Raw genomic sequence first — 12,436 nt, 5'->3', positions numbered from 1 at the left:
ATTCTGCCTTCCTGTTTTTGTCACCAAAGTGGATAACCACACATTTATCTACATTATACCGCATCTGCCATGCATTTGCCCACTCACCTAACCTGTCCAAGTTACCCTGCAGCCTCTTAGCATCCTCCTCACAACTCACACTGCCACCCAGCTTAGTGTCATCTGAAAACTTGGAGATATTACATTCAATTCCTTCGTCTAAATCATTAATGTATATTGTAAATAGCTGGAGTCCCAGCACTGAACCTTGCGGTACCCCACTAATCGCTGCCTGCCATTGTGAAAAGGACCCGTTTATTCCTACTCTTTGCTTCCTGTCTACCAATCAGTTCTCTATCCACGTCAATTCATTACCCCCAATACCATGTGCTTTAATTTTGCACACTAAACTCTTGTGTGGGACCTTGTCAAAAGCCTTTTGAAAGTCCAAATACACCACATCCACTGGTTCCCCCTTGTCCACTCCACTAGTTACATTCTCAAAAAATTCTAGAAGATTTGTCAAGCATGATTTCCCTTTCATAAATCTATGCTGACTTGGACCGATCCTGTCACTGCTTTCCAAATGTGCTGCTATTATATCTTTAATAATTGATTCCAACATTTTCCCCACTACCGATGTCAGGCTAACTGGTCTATAATTCCCTGTTTTCTCTCTCCCTCCTTTTTTAAAAAGTGGGGTTACATTAGCTACCCTCCAGTCCATAGGAACTGATCCAGAGTCTATATAATGTTGGAAAATGACACCAGTGCATCCACTATTTCTAGGGCCACTTCCTTACGTACTCTGGGATGCAGACTATCAGGCCCTGGGGATTTATCGGCCTTCAGTCCCATCAATTTCCCTAACACAATTTCCTGACTAATAAGGATTTCCTTCAGTTCCTCCTTCTCCCTAGTCCCTCGGTCCCCTAGTATTTCCAGAAGGTTATTTGTGTCTTTCTTAGTGAAGACAGAACCAAAATATGTGTTCAATTGGTCTGCCATTTCTTTGTTCCCCATTATAAATTCACCTGATTCTGACTGCAAGGGACCTACATTTGTCTTCACCAATCTTTTTCTCTTCACATATCTATAGAAGCTTTTGCAGTCAGTTTTTATGTTCCCTGCAAGCTTACTCTCATACTTTATTCTCCCCCTCCTAATTAAACCCTTTGTCTTCCTCTGCTGAATTCTAAATTTCTCCCAGTCCTCAGGTTTGCTGCTTTTTCTGGCCAATTTATATGCCTCTTCCTTGCATTTAACACTATCCCTAATTTCCCTTGTAAGCCATGGTTGAGCCACCTTCCCTGATTTATTTTTATGCCAGACAGCGATGTACAATTGTTGAAATTCATCCATGTGATCTTTAAATGTCTGCCATTGCCTATCCACTGTCAACCCTTTGAGTATCATTCGCCAGTCTATCCTAGCCAATTCACATCTCATATCATCGAAGTTACCTTCTTTAAGTTCAGGACCCTAGTCTCTGAATTAACTCTGTCACTCTCTATCTATGGAAGAATTCTACCATATTATGGTCACTCTTCCCCAAGAGGCCTCGCACAACAAGATTGCTAATTAATCCTCTCTCGTTACACAACACCCAGTCTCCGATGGCCATCTCTCTAGTTGGTTCCTTGACATATTGGTCTAGAAAACCATCCCTTATACACTCCAGGAAATCCTCCTCCACTGTATTGCTACCAGTTTGGTTAGCCGAATCTATATGTAGATTAAAGCCACCCATGATAACTGCTGTACCTTTATTGCACGCATCCCTAATTTCCTGTTTGATGCCATCCCCAACCTCACTACTACTGTTTGGTGGTCTGTACGCAATTCCCACTAGCGTTTTCTGCCCTTTGGTGTTCCGCAGCTCTACATATACAGATTGCACATCATCCAAGCTAATGTCCTTCCTTACTATTGCGTTAATCTCCTCTTTAACCAGCAATGCTACCCCACCTCCTTTTCCTTTCTGTCTATCCTTCCTGAATATTGAATACCCCTGGATGTTGAGTTCCCAGCCTTAGTCACCCTGGAGCCATGTCTCTGTAATCCCAATTACATCATATCCGTTAACAGCTATCTGCGCAGTTAATTCACCGCCTTATTATGAATGCTCCTCGTATTGAGACACAGAGCCTTCAGGCTTGTTTTTTTAATACTCTTTGTCCTTTTAGAATTATGTTGTAATGTGGCCCTCATTGATTTTTGCTTTTGATTTCTCTGCCCTCCACTTTTCCTTATCTCCTTTCTACCTTTTGCTTCTGCCCCCATTTTACTTCCCTCTGTCTCCCTGCATAGATTCCCATCCCCCTGCCATATTAGTTTAAACCCTCCCCAACAGCACTAGCAAACACTTCCCCATGGACATTGGTTCCGGTCCTGCCCAGATGCAGACCGTCCGGTTTGTACTGGTCCCACCTCCCCCAGAATCGGTTCCAATGTCCCAGGAATTTGAATCCCTTGCACCATTCCTCAAGCCACATATTCATCTTAACTATCCTGCTATTTCTACTCAATTCACCAGAACTCTGGTTAGGATCTCAGTTAAAATGTTTAGAACCAGCAACGAGTCAGCTTTAAGTTGCCATCAAAGCACCGCACTTTGTTGCCTTTTCCCTGGTCTTCCTGCTGCAATAAAGAACTACTGCTGTGCCTCCTCGAACTGAAGGCCTCCCTGTACGGTAAGGTTGTGGAGGTGCAACACAATACGACGATGTGGGAGACTCTTTCTTGCGCATATTGTAGGGAGCCCCAAGACCTGTTGGGACACCTAAAGCACTGCTTCAGCATCCTTATAGTGTGCTCAATAATCATCCTACTGGTCCCTGGCTTTGATTATACCTGTGTTGCTCAGGCATGGTGGGGCGTCATGAGCCATATGTGTAGGGGATACCCCTTGTTCCTCAGCAGCATTAGGTCGTATTGGTGGAAGATTTATATTTATTGGGGGGATAGTTGAATGTCGCAGGATAAAAGCATTGTGACAGCTACCTACTCACAAAGGCTGTGGCTGCTGTTCTAGTGTCTTGATGCGAGGGAAGCCAGGCACTTCTGCATTTCCACAAGCTCTCTTGTGTTGACTGTGCGGACAACACAGAAAGTGATGTACTGCTCAGCCCTGGTGAACAGCTCATTGTTGATCTGCTTACGAACATAAGAAATAGGAACAGGATTAGGCCATACGGCCCCTTGAGCCTGCTCTGCCATTCAATAAGATCATGGCTGATCTGATCAAGGACTCTGTTATGTCTTCAGATGCTCTAATAATGACTCCACGAGACAGTGTGTTATGCTTGAACTGTAGTGACCTTAGTCCATTTAATGTACCTCCAGAGTGAGGATTACACCTGGTGGCCTGCCTTTTATACTAGGCCTGGCACACCTGTACAGGTAACCTACAAGTCTCCCACTGCTGTGCCCTCTGGTGGCACACCTTGTGATAGTACAAGCAGTAACCATGTAGGATACATGACATCACTCTCCCCCAAGTTTTTAGTGCAAATCGCCTTTGTGTTGACTGTGCTCTGGGCTTAGCTCTATCTGGTTGACCCTTGGAGGGTCGTTTCCATCTTGGGTGAGTAGGTGGTGTTTCGTTGGCAGTAGAGGTGCTGGTGGTTTCTGTTTGTGTGTCCATGACCACTCCATTCTCTCTTCCCCCCCACCCCCTCCACCCACATACAGATTGTGCCGTTGGCTCATCACATTCAGATACATTCAAGTCCAAGAAAAAAATTGCATTTACAGTATTGCATTCGTGGTACCATGGTGAGTGAAATACATTTGAAGGTGAGGTACATACTTGGAATATACTTGGAGTCAGTGCTGGGGTCAGCACCGGTGCGTGAGGACAAACTAGTGCCAGAACTGCTGGATGGTGTCCAGGTAGTCTGGTGGCAGCGCGGTGCCCAGTGCTGGCAGTGGGAACCCGGTTGGCTCAGGTTGCCTGCTCCCGGGGCTTTAGCCGTTGCTTCTAGCGTCGGGCAGGTTCACAGATGCCTGTGACCTCCCTGTCCTCTCCTTGCGCCCCGTGTCGCTGCTGCTCCCTGAGGAACAGTCGTCTAGCAGTGCACAGGGAACTGCTGACTCGCTTGCCTGGGCGTTATTTGGTTTGGGATCCTGGCTAGTCCCAGTCCCATTTGGGAGACCCGTTGCAGGTGACCCTTCGTTCCTGGGTGTAGCCTTGCTGGCGACAGGGTCTGGGGGGCTGCGCCTTAGTGCAGTTTGCTCTTTCAGGCTCATGGCAGCTGGTGCCATCGGGTGTCTGAGAGGTGGAGCTGATACCGTTTCCGTTGCCCTCCTGAGATCGATTGCTCTGCAGCTTGTATATATTAGCTGCTTGTGGCCACACTCTGTGGTGCATCACTCTGGTACCAGGGATGCAGGCTACAGCATTAGGTCGCTCGCTGGACCTGTGTGGTCCCGATGGGTGTTTGCCCGTTGCATTGAACTGTATGCAGTTGAAATCCTACATCACACAACGTTTCATTACTTATTGTGAATCACCTGTAGCTCCATTCGCAATCACCCAACTTTTCCTTGCTTATTGCATGTATACAACTCTGATCATCAATTACACATTTTACGTCTAACTCACAGTTGCTGTTACATTGATTGAGAGTGTGGAACTGTTCCTTCAAGTGTGGTGAGTTGTGGGCCACCTTTAAGAGAGCCTTGCTATCTTTACCCCAATCCTCTTCTTCACTTGGTGCCATGTGTTGTTCCATCAGCGCTGCACCTCATGGTCCGTCCACCGCCATCTTTTTCTTCAGTGCTTCACCTCATGGTTTGGGCGCCATCTTTCTTCCATCCATAATGTCGACTGCTGTGATCCTCTTTTCCCCGGGTTCTGCCACCGAAGCTGGGAAGTCGCCTCTGGGTCCGATTCTCTTCCTCCGGAGTCCTGCCACTGGAGTCTGGAAGGTGCGCTCGTGTCGTCTCAGCTGGATCATCTCCACACAGTCGTGCTGAGCGGTCTGTGCCTCGGGTTGTTGTGCTGGCCTGCTCTCTGGTGTCGGATCCAATCTCAGGTGGGGGTTTGCTTTGCCTTTGAGCGTGGGGGACATCGATCGCTGGAGGGATGAAATCTTCCTAGCTCCAAAGGATCTTCTCCATCCACCTTCTTCCGAGTAGCGTTGGTCCATCACCTGCAACATTCCACAGAGGTAACTTGTGCACCGTGCCATCATGGAGTACCTTAACATCCGCACTACCAACGACTGGGATAAGTTCATCGGTGTAGGTGCGCAGCTTTGCCTGGACCGGGACCAACTTGGGTCGTTCAGCTTGATTATCCCATAGCCTCTCAAAGGTTTCTTGATGCATTACTGACTGGCTCACCCCCGTGTCCACTTCCATGAAGACTTGAACGCCATTTATCTCGACTTCCATCCTCAATGGAAAACATTTGGTGGTGCAGATAAACATGCTATATACCTCATCGTGGGGCTGAGCTGCCTCTCTGACTATAGCTTCACAATCCGCGCTAGATTCATGGCCATCTGCAGACTCTTCATCAACACAGTGAGTCATATTTCTTTTACACATACGCTGGAGGTGGCCCTTTGTGCTGCAACCTTTACATACATAGTCTTTAAAACGGCACTGGTGAGCCCTGTGATTCCCTCCGCAACACCAGCATGGTGTTACTCAATTAGCCCCCCTCAGCGGACTCTGAGTTAAGGGACTCGGGAGCCTGTTCTCTCTTCCCTGAGAAGATTCACGTTCTACAGTCCAGCCTCTAAAAGGCGGCATTCTGTGCACAGTACTTGCCGAGTTTGAGTCCTGAGGATGAGTCATCCGCCTAGAGCCATAGGTCGAGATCATGAATGCCTGGCTCACGGAGATGGCCTTCTGCAGTGTGATTGTGATATCCGCAGATAGTAGCTTATGAAGAAGGCCCTTATGGCCGATTCTGATGACAAAGATATCCCGCAGCGCTTTGGTGAACTGGTCGCCGAAATCACCTCCTGAGGTCTGCAGCATATTTTGCAATCTCCTGGCCTTCGGTGTGTATAAAACCAGTGTCTGGCTGTGAGGATGCTCTCTTTGGGCTTGAGTTGTTCTTGGATCAGCGTTACAAGCTCCTCGTAAGTCTTGGTCATTGTCTTCACTGGTGCCAGCAAATCCCTGACGAGGCCATAGACAGCGGGCCCACAACTGGTGAGCAGGATAGCTCTGCGCTTATAAGCCATTGTGGCCGGATTGTCGCCTGCCAGGTCGTTTGCTGTGTTGAGTCTCTCCACAAAGGCTTCCCAATCATCACCATCGGCGAACTGCTGCAACATACCAAAGTTAGCCATTTTCGCGTGAAGATCCGTGATCTCATTCTGTTGAGGGGAATGACTCATCGGGGAGAGCAGCAGCAGCCAAGTTCATGGCACCGTGGGTGGCTCTGTTGCACAGGAGGGCAGGAAAAAGAGTGGGAGAACGAAAGTGATAGGGGATTCGATTGTAAGGAGAATAGATAGGCGTTTCTGTGGCCGCAACCGAGACTCCAGGATGGTATGTTGCCTCCCTGGTGCAAGGGTCAAGGATGTCTCAGAGCGGATGCAGGACATTCTGAAAAGGGAGGGTGAACAGCCAGTTGTCGTGGTGCATATAGGTACCAACGGTATAGATAAAAAACGGGATCAGGTCCAACGAGACGAATTTAGGGAGCTAGGAGCTAAATTAAAAAGTAGGACCTCAAAAGTAGTAATCTCGGGATTGCTACCAGTGCCATGTGCTAGTCAGAGTAGGAATCGCAGGATAGCTCAGATGAATGCGTGGCTTGAGGAGTGGTGCAGAAGGGAGGGATTCAAATTCCTGGGACATTGGAACCGGTTCTGGGGGAGGTGGGACCAGTACAAACCAAATGGTCTGCACCTGGGCAGGACCGGAAGCAATGTACAAGGGGGAGTGTTTGCTAATGCTGTTGGGGAGGAGTTAAACTAATATGGCAGGGGAATGGGAACCTATGCAGGGAGACAGAGGGAAATAAAATGAAGGCCGAAGCAAAAGATAGAAAGGAGAATAGTAAAAGTGGAGGGCAGAGAAACCCAAGGCAAAAAACAAAAGGGGCAAAGTATGTTAAAAAGACAAGCCTGAAGGCTCTGTGCCTCAGTGCAAGGAGTATTTGGAATAAGGTGGATGAATTAACTGCGCAGATAACAGTTAACGGATATGATGTAATTGGCACCACGGAGACATGGCTCCAGGGTGATCAAGGCTGGGAACTCAACATCCAGGGGTATTCAACATTTAGGAAGGATAGACAGAATGGAAAAGGAGGCGGGGTGGCGTTGCTGGTTAAAGAGAAAATTAATGCAATAGTAAGGAGGGACATTAGCTTGGATGATGTGGAATCTGTATGGGTGGAGCTGCGGAATACCAAAGGGCAGAAAACGCTAGTGGGAGTTGTGCACAGACCATCAGACAGTAGTAGTGAGGTTGCAGACAGCATCAAACAAGAAATAAGTGATGTGTGCAATAAAGATACAGCAATTATCATGGGCGACTTGAATCTACATATAGATTGGGCTAACCAACTGGTAGCAATGCAGTGGAAGAGGATTTCCTGGAGTGTATTAGGGATGGTTTTCTAGACCAATATGTCGAGGAACCAACTAGAGAACTGGCCATCCTAGACTGGGTGATGTGTAATGAGAAGGGACTAATTAGCAATCTTGTTGTGCGAGGTCCCTTGGGGAAGAGTGACCATAAATATGGTAGAAATCTTAATTAAGATGGAGAGTGACACAGTTAATTCAGAAACTAGGGTCCTGAACTTAAGGAAAGGTAACTTCGACGGTATGAGGCGTGAATTGGCTAGAATAGACTAGCAAATGATACTTAAAGGGTTGATGGTGGGTAGGCAATGGCAAACATTTAAAGGTCACATGGATAAACTTCAACAATTGTACATCCCTGTCTGGAGTAAAATAAAATGGGGAAGGTGGCTCAACCGTGGCTAACGAGGGAAATTAAGGATAGTGTTAAATCCAAGGAAGAGGCATATAAATTGGTCAGAAAAAGTAGCAAACCTGAGGACTGGGAAAAATTTAGAATTCAGCAGAGGAGGACTAAGGGTTTAATTAAGAGGGAGACAATAGAGTATGAGAGGAAGCTTGCTGGGAACATAAAAACTGACTGCAAAAGCTTCGATAGATATGTGAAGAGAAAAAGATTAGTGAAGACAAACATAGGTCCCTTGCAGTCGGATTCAGGTGAATTTATAATGGGGAACAACGAAATGGCAGACCAAGTGAACAAATACTTTGGTTCTGTCTTCACGAAGGAAGACACAAATAACCTTCCGGAGGTACTAGGGGACCGAGGGTCTAGTGAGAAGGAGGAACTGGAGGATATCCTTATGAGGCAGGAAATTGTGTTAGGGAAATTGATGGGATTTAAGGCCGAGAAATCCTTGGGGCCTGATAGTATGCATCCCAGAGTACTTAAGGAAGTGGCCCTAGAAATAGTGGATTCATTTTCGAACAGTCTATCGACTCTGGATCAGTCCCTATGGACTGGAGGGTAGCTAATGTAACACCACTTTTTAAAAAGGGAGGGAGAGAGAAGACGGGTAATTATAGACCGGTTAGCCTGACATCAGTAGCGGGGAAAATGTTGGAATCAATCATTAAGGATGAAATAGCAGCGCATTTGGAAAGCAGTGACAGGATCGGTCCAAGTCAGCATGGATTTATGAAAGGGAAATCATGCTTGACGATTCTTCTAGAGTTTTTTGAGGATGTAACTAGCAGAGTGGACAAGGGAGAACCAGTGGATGTGGTGTATTTGGACTTTCAGAAGGCTTTTGACAAGGTCCCACACAAGAGATCGGTGTGCAAAATCAAAGCACATGGTATTGGGGATAATGTACTGACGTGGATAGAGAACTGGCAGATAGGAGGCAGAGAGTCAGGCTAAACGGGTCCTTTTCAGAATGGCAGGCAGTGACTCGTGGAGTGTCGCAGGGCTCAGTGCTGGGACCCCAGCTATTTACAATATACATTAATGATTTAGATAAAGGAATTGAGTGCAATATCTCCAAGTTTGCAGATGACACTAAACTGGGTGGCGGTGTGAACTGTGAGGAGGAGTCTAAGAGGCTGCAGGGTGACTTGGACAGGTTAGGTGAGTGGGCAAATGCTTGGCAGTTGCTGTATAATGTGGATAAATGTGAGGTTATCTACTTTGGGGGCAAAAACACGAAGGCAGAATATTATCTGAATGGTGGCAGATTAGGAAAAGGGGAGGTGCAACGAGACTTGGGTGTCATGGTTCATCAGTCATTGAAAGTTAGCATGCAGGTACAGCAGGCGGTGAAGATAGCAAATGGTATGTTGGCCTTCATAGCTAGGGGATTTGAGTATAGGAGCAGGGAGGTCTTACTGCTTGTACAGGGCCTTGGTGAGACCTCACCTGGAATATTGTGTTCAGTTTTGGTCTCCTAATCTGAGGAAGGAAGTTCTTGCTATTGAGGGAGTGCAGCGAAGGTTCAGCAGACTGATTCCAGGGATGGCTGGACTGACATATGAGGAGAGACTGGATCAACTGGGCCTTTATACACTGGAGTTTAGAAGGATGAGAGGGGATCTCATAGAAATGTATAAGATTCTGACGGGACTGGACAGGTTAGATGCGAGAAGAATGTTCCCGATGTTGGTGAAGTCCAGAACCAGGGGACACAGTCTTAGAATAAGGGGTAGGCCATTTAGGACTGAGATGAGGAGAAACTTCTTCACTCAGAGAGTTGTGAACCTGTGGAATTCCCTGCCGCAGAGAGTTGTTGATGCCAGTTCATATTCAAGAGGGAGTTAGATATGGCCCTTACGGCTAAAAGGATCAAGGGGTATGGAGAGAAAGCGGGAAAGGGGTAATGAGGGAATGATCAGCCATGATCTTATTGAATGGTGGTGCAGGCTCGAAGGGCCGAATGGCCTACTCCTGCAACTATTTTCTATGTTTCTATGTTTCGATTTTTCTCGCCGCCAATTGTTATGTCTTCAGATGCTCTAATAATGACTTCACGAGACAATGTGTTGTGCGTGAACTGTAGTGACCTTAGTCCATTTAATGTAATTCCAAAGTGAGTATCACATATGGTGGCCTGCCTTTTATACTAGGCCTGGCACACCTACACAGGTAACCTACAAGTCTCCCACTGCAGTGCCCTCTGGTGGCACACCTTGTAATAGTAGAAGCAGTAACCATGTAGGATACATGACAAACTCAGCTCCACTTCCCCACCCGCTCCCCATAACCCCTTATCATTTAAGAAACTGTCTTATTTTTGTCTTAAACGTATTCAATGTCCTAGCTTCCACAGCTCTCTGAGGCAGCGAATTCCACAGATTTACAACCCTCTGAGAGAAGAAATTTCTCCTCATCTCTGTTTTAAATGGGCAGACCCTTATTCTAAGATCGTGCACTCTAGTTCTAGTCTCCCCATCAGTGGAAACATTTTCTTTGCATCCACCTTGTCAAGCCCCCTCATATTCGTATATGTTTCGATAAGATCACCTCTCATTCCTCTGAATTCCAATGAGTAGAGAACCTTTCCTCATAAGTCAATCCCCTCATCCCCAGAATCAACCTAGTGAACCTTCTCTGAACTGCCTCCAAAGCAAGTATATCCTTTCGGAAATATGAAAACCAAAACTGCACGCAGTATTCCAGGTGTGGCCTCACCAATACCCTGTATAACTGTAGCAAGACTTCCCTGCTTTTATACTCCATCCCCTTTGCAATAAAGGCCAAGATACCATTGGCCTTCCTGATCACTTGCTGTACCTGCATACTATCCTTTTGTGTTTCATGCACAAGTACCCCCAGGTCCCGCTGTACTGCAGCACTTTGCAATTTTTCTCCATTTAAATAATAACTTGCTCTTTGATTTTTTTCTGCCAAAGTGCATGACCTCACACTTCCCAACATTATACTGCATCTGCCAAATTTTTGCCGACTCCCTTAGCCTGCCTATGTCCTTTTGCAGATTTTTTGTGTCCTCCTCACACATTGCTTTTCCTCCCATCTTTGTATAATCAGCAAACTTGGCTACATTACACTCGGTCCCTTCTTCCATGTCGTTAACATAGATGGTAAATAGTTGGGGTCCCAGCACTGATCCCTGCGGCACCCCACTAGTTACAAGTTGCCAACCAGAGAATGAACCATTTATCCCGACTCTCTGCTTTCTGTTAGTTAGCCAATCCTGTATCCATGCTAATATATTACGTGTGGCTCAGGTTAAAACACCCGAAATGCGGTTTCCCGGTGCCTGAAGTGGAGTTCCTGGGAAGGAGGATTGCGGCAGATGGCATCAGGCCCACCAACGCGAAGACGGAGGCAATCGAGAACGCACCGAGGCCACAATACGTGACGGAGCTGCGGTTGTTTCTGCGACTCCTGAACTACTTTGCTAACTTCTTACTGGGTCTCAGCACACTGTTAGAACAACTGCATGTCTTCCTATGAAAAGGGGATGAATGGGTTTGGGGCAAAAGCCAAGAAAATGCCTTTGTAAAAGCGAGAAAATTGTTATGCTCAAAGAAATTGCTTGTGTTGTATGATCCATGTAAGCGTTTAGTACTAGCATGTGATGCATCGTCATATGGTGTCGGGTGTGTATTGCAACAAGCTAATGATTTCGGGAAACTGTAACCGGTTGTTTATGCATCCAGGAATCTGTCTAAGGCTGAGAGAGGCTACAGCATGATTGAGAAAGAAGCGTTAGTGTGTGTCTATGGGGTACAGAAAATGCATCAATACCTGTTTGGGCTAAAATTCGAATCGGAAACTGACCACAAGCCACTTATATCCCTGTTTTCCGAGAGCAAAGGGATAAATACCTACGCATCGGCCCACATCCAGAGATGGGTGCTTACGTTGTCTGCATATAACTACGCCATCCGCCACAGGCCAGGCACAGAAAACTGCGCCAATGCTCTCAGTAGGCTGCCATTGCCCACCACGGAAATGGCGCAGCCCGCAGATCTAGCCATGGTTATGGAAGCATTTGAGAGTGAGTAATCACCCATCACTGCCCAGCAGATCAAAACCTGGACAAGCCAGGACCCCTTATTATCTCTCGTCAAAAGCTGTGTGCTTCACGCGAGCTGGTCCAGTGTCCCAGTGGAAATGCAGGAAGAGATAAAGCCGTTCCAGCGGTGCAAAGATGAAATGTCTATACAGGCAGACTGCCTTCTGTGGGGCAATTGAGTAGTAGTCCTCAAGAAAGGCAGAGACACCTTCATCAATGACCTCCACAGTACCCACCCAGGCATTGTAATGATGAAAGCGATAACCAGGTCCCACGTGTGGTGGCCCGGCATCGATGCGGACTTAAAGAGTCCTGCGTTCACAAATGTAATACATGCTCGCAGTTAAGCAATGTACCCAGGGAGGCGCCGCCAAGTTTATGGTCTTGGCCCTCCAAACCGTGGTCTAGGGTACATGTCGA

The sequence above is a fragment of the Pristiophorus japonicus genome, chromosome 9, assembly GCF_044704955.1.
Source record: "Pristiophorus japonicus isolate sPriJap1 chromosome 9, sPriJap1.hap1, whole genome shotgun sequence".
In the NCBI taxonomy this organism is placed as follows: domain Eukaryota; kingdom Metazoa; phylum Chordata; class Chondrichthyes; family Pristiophoridae; genus Pristiophorus; species Pristiophorus japonicus.
The sequence above is the reverse complement of the archived record's forward strand: the minus strand, read 5'-3'. Positions refer to the sequence as shown.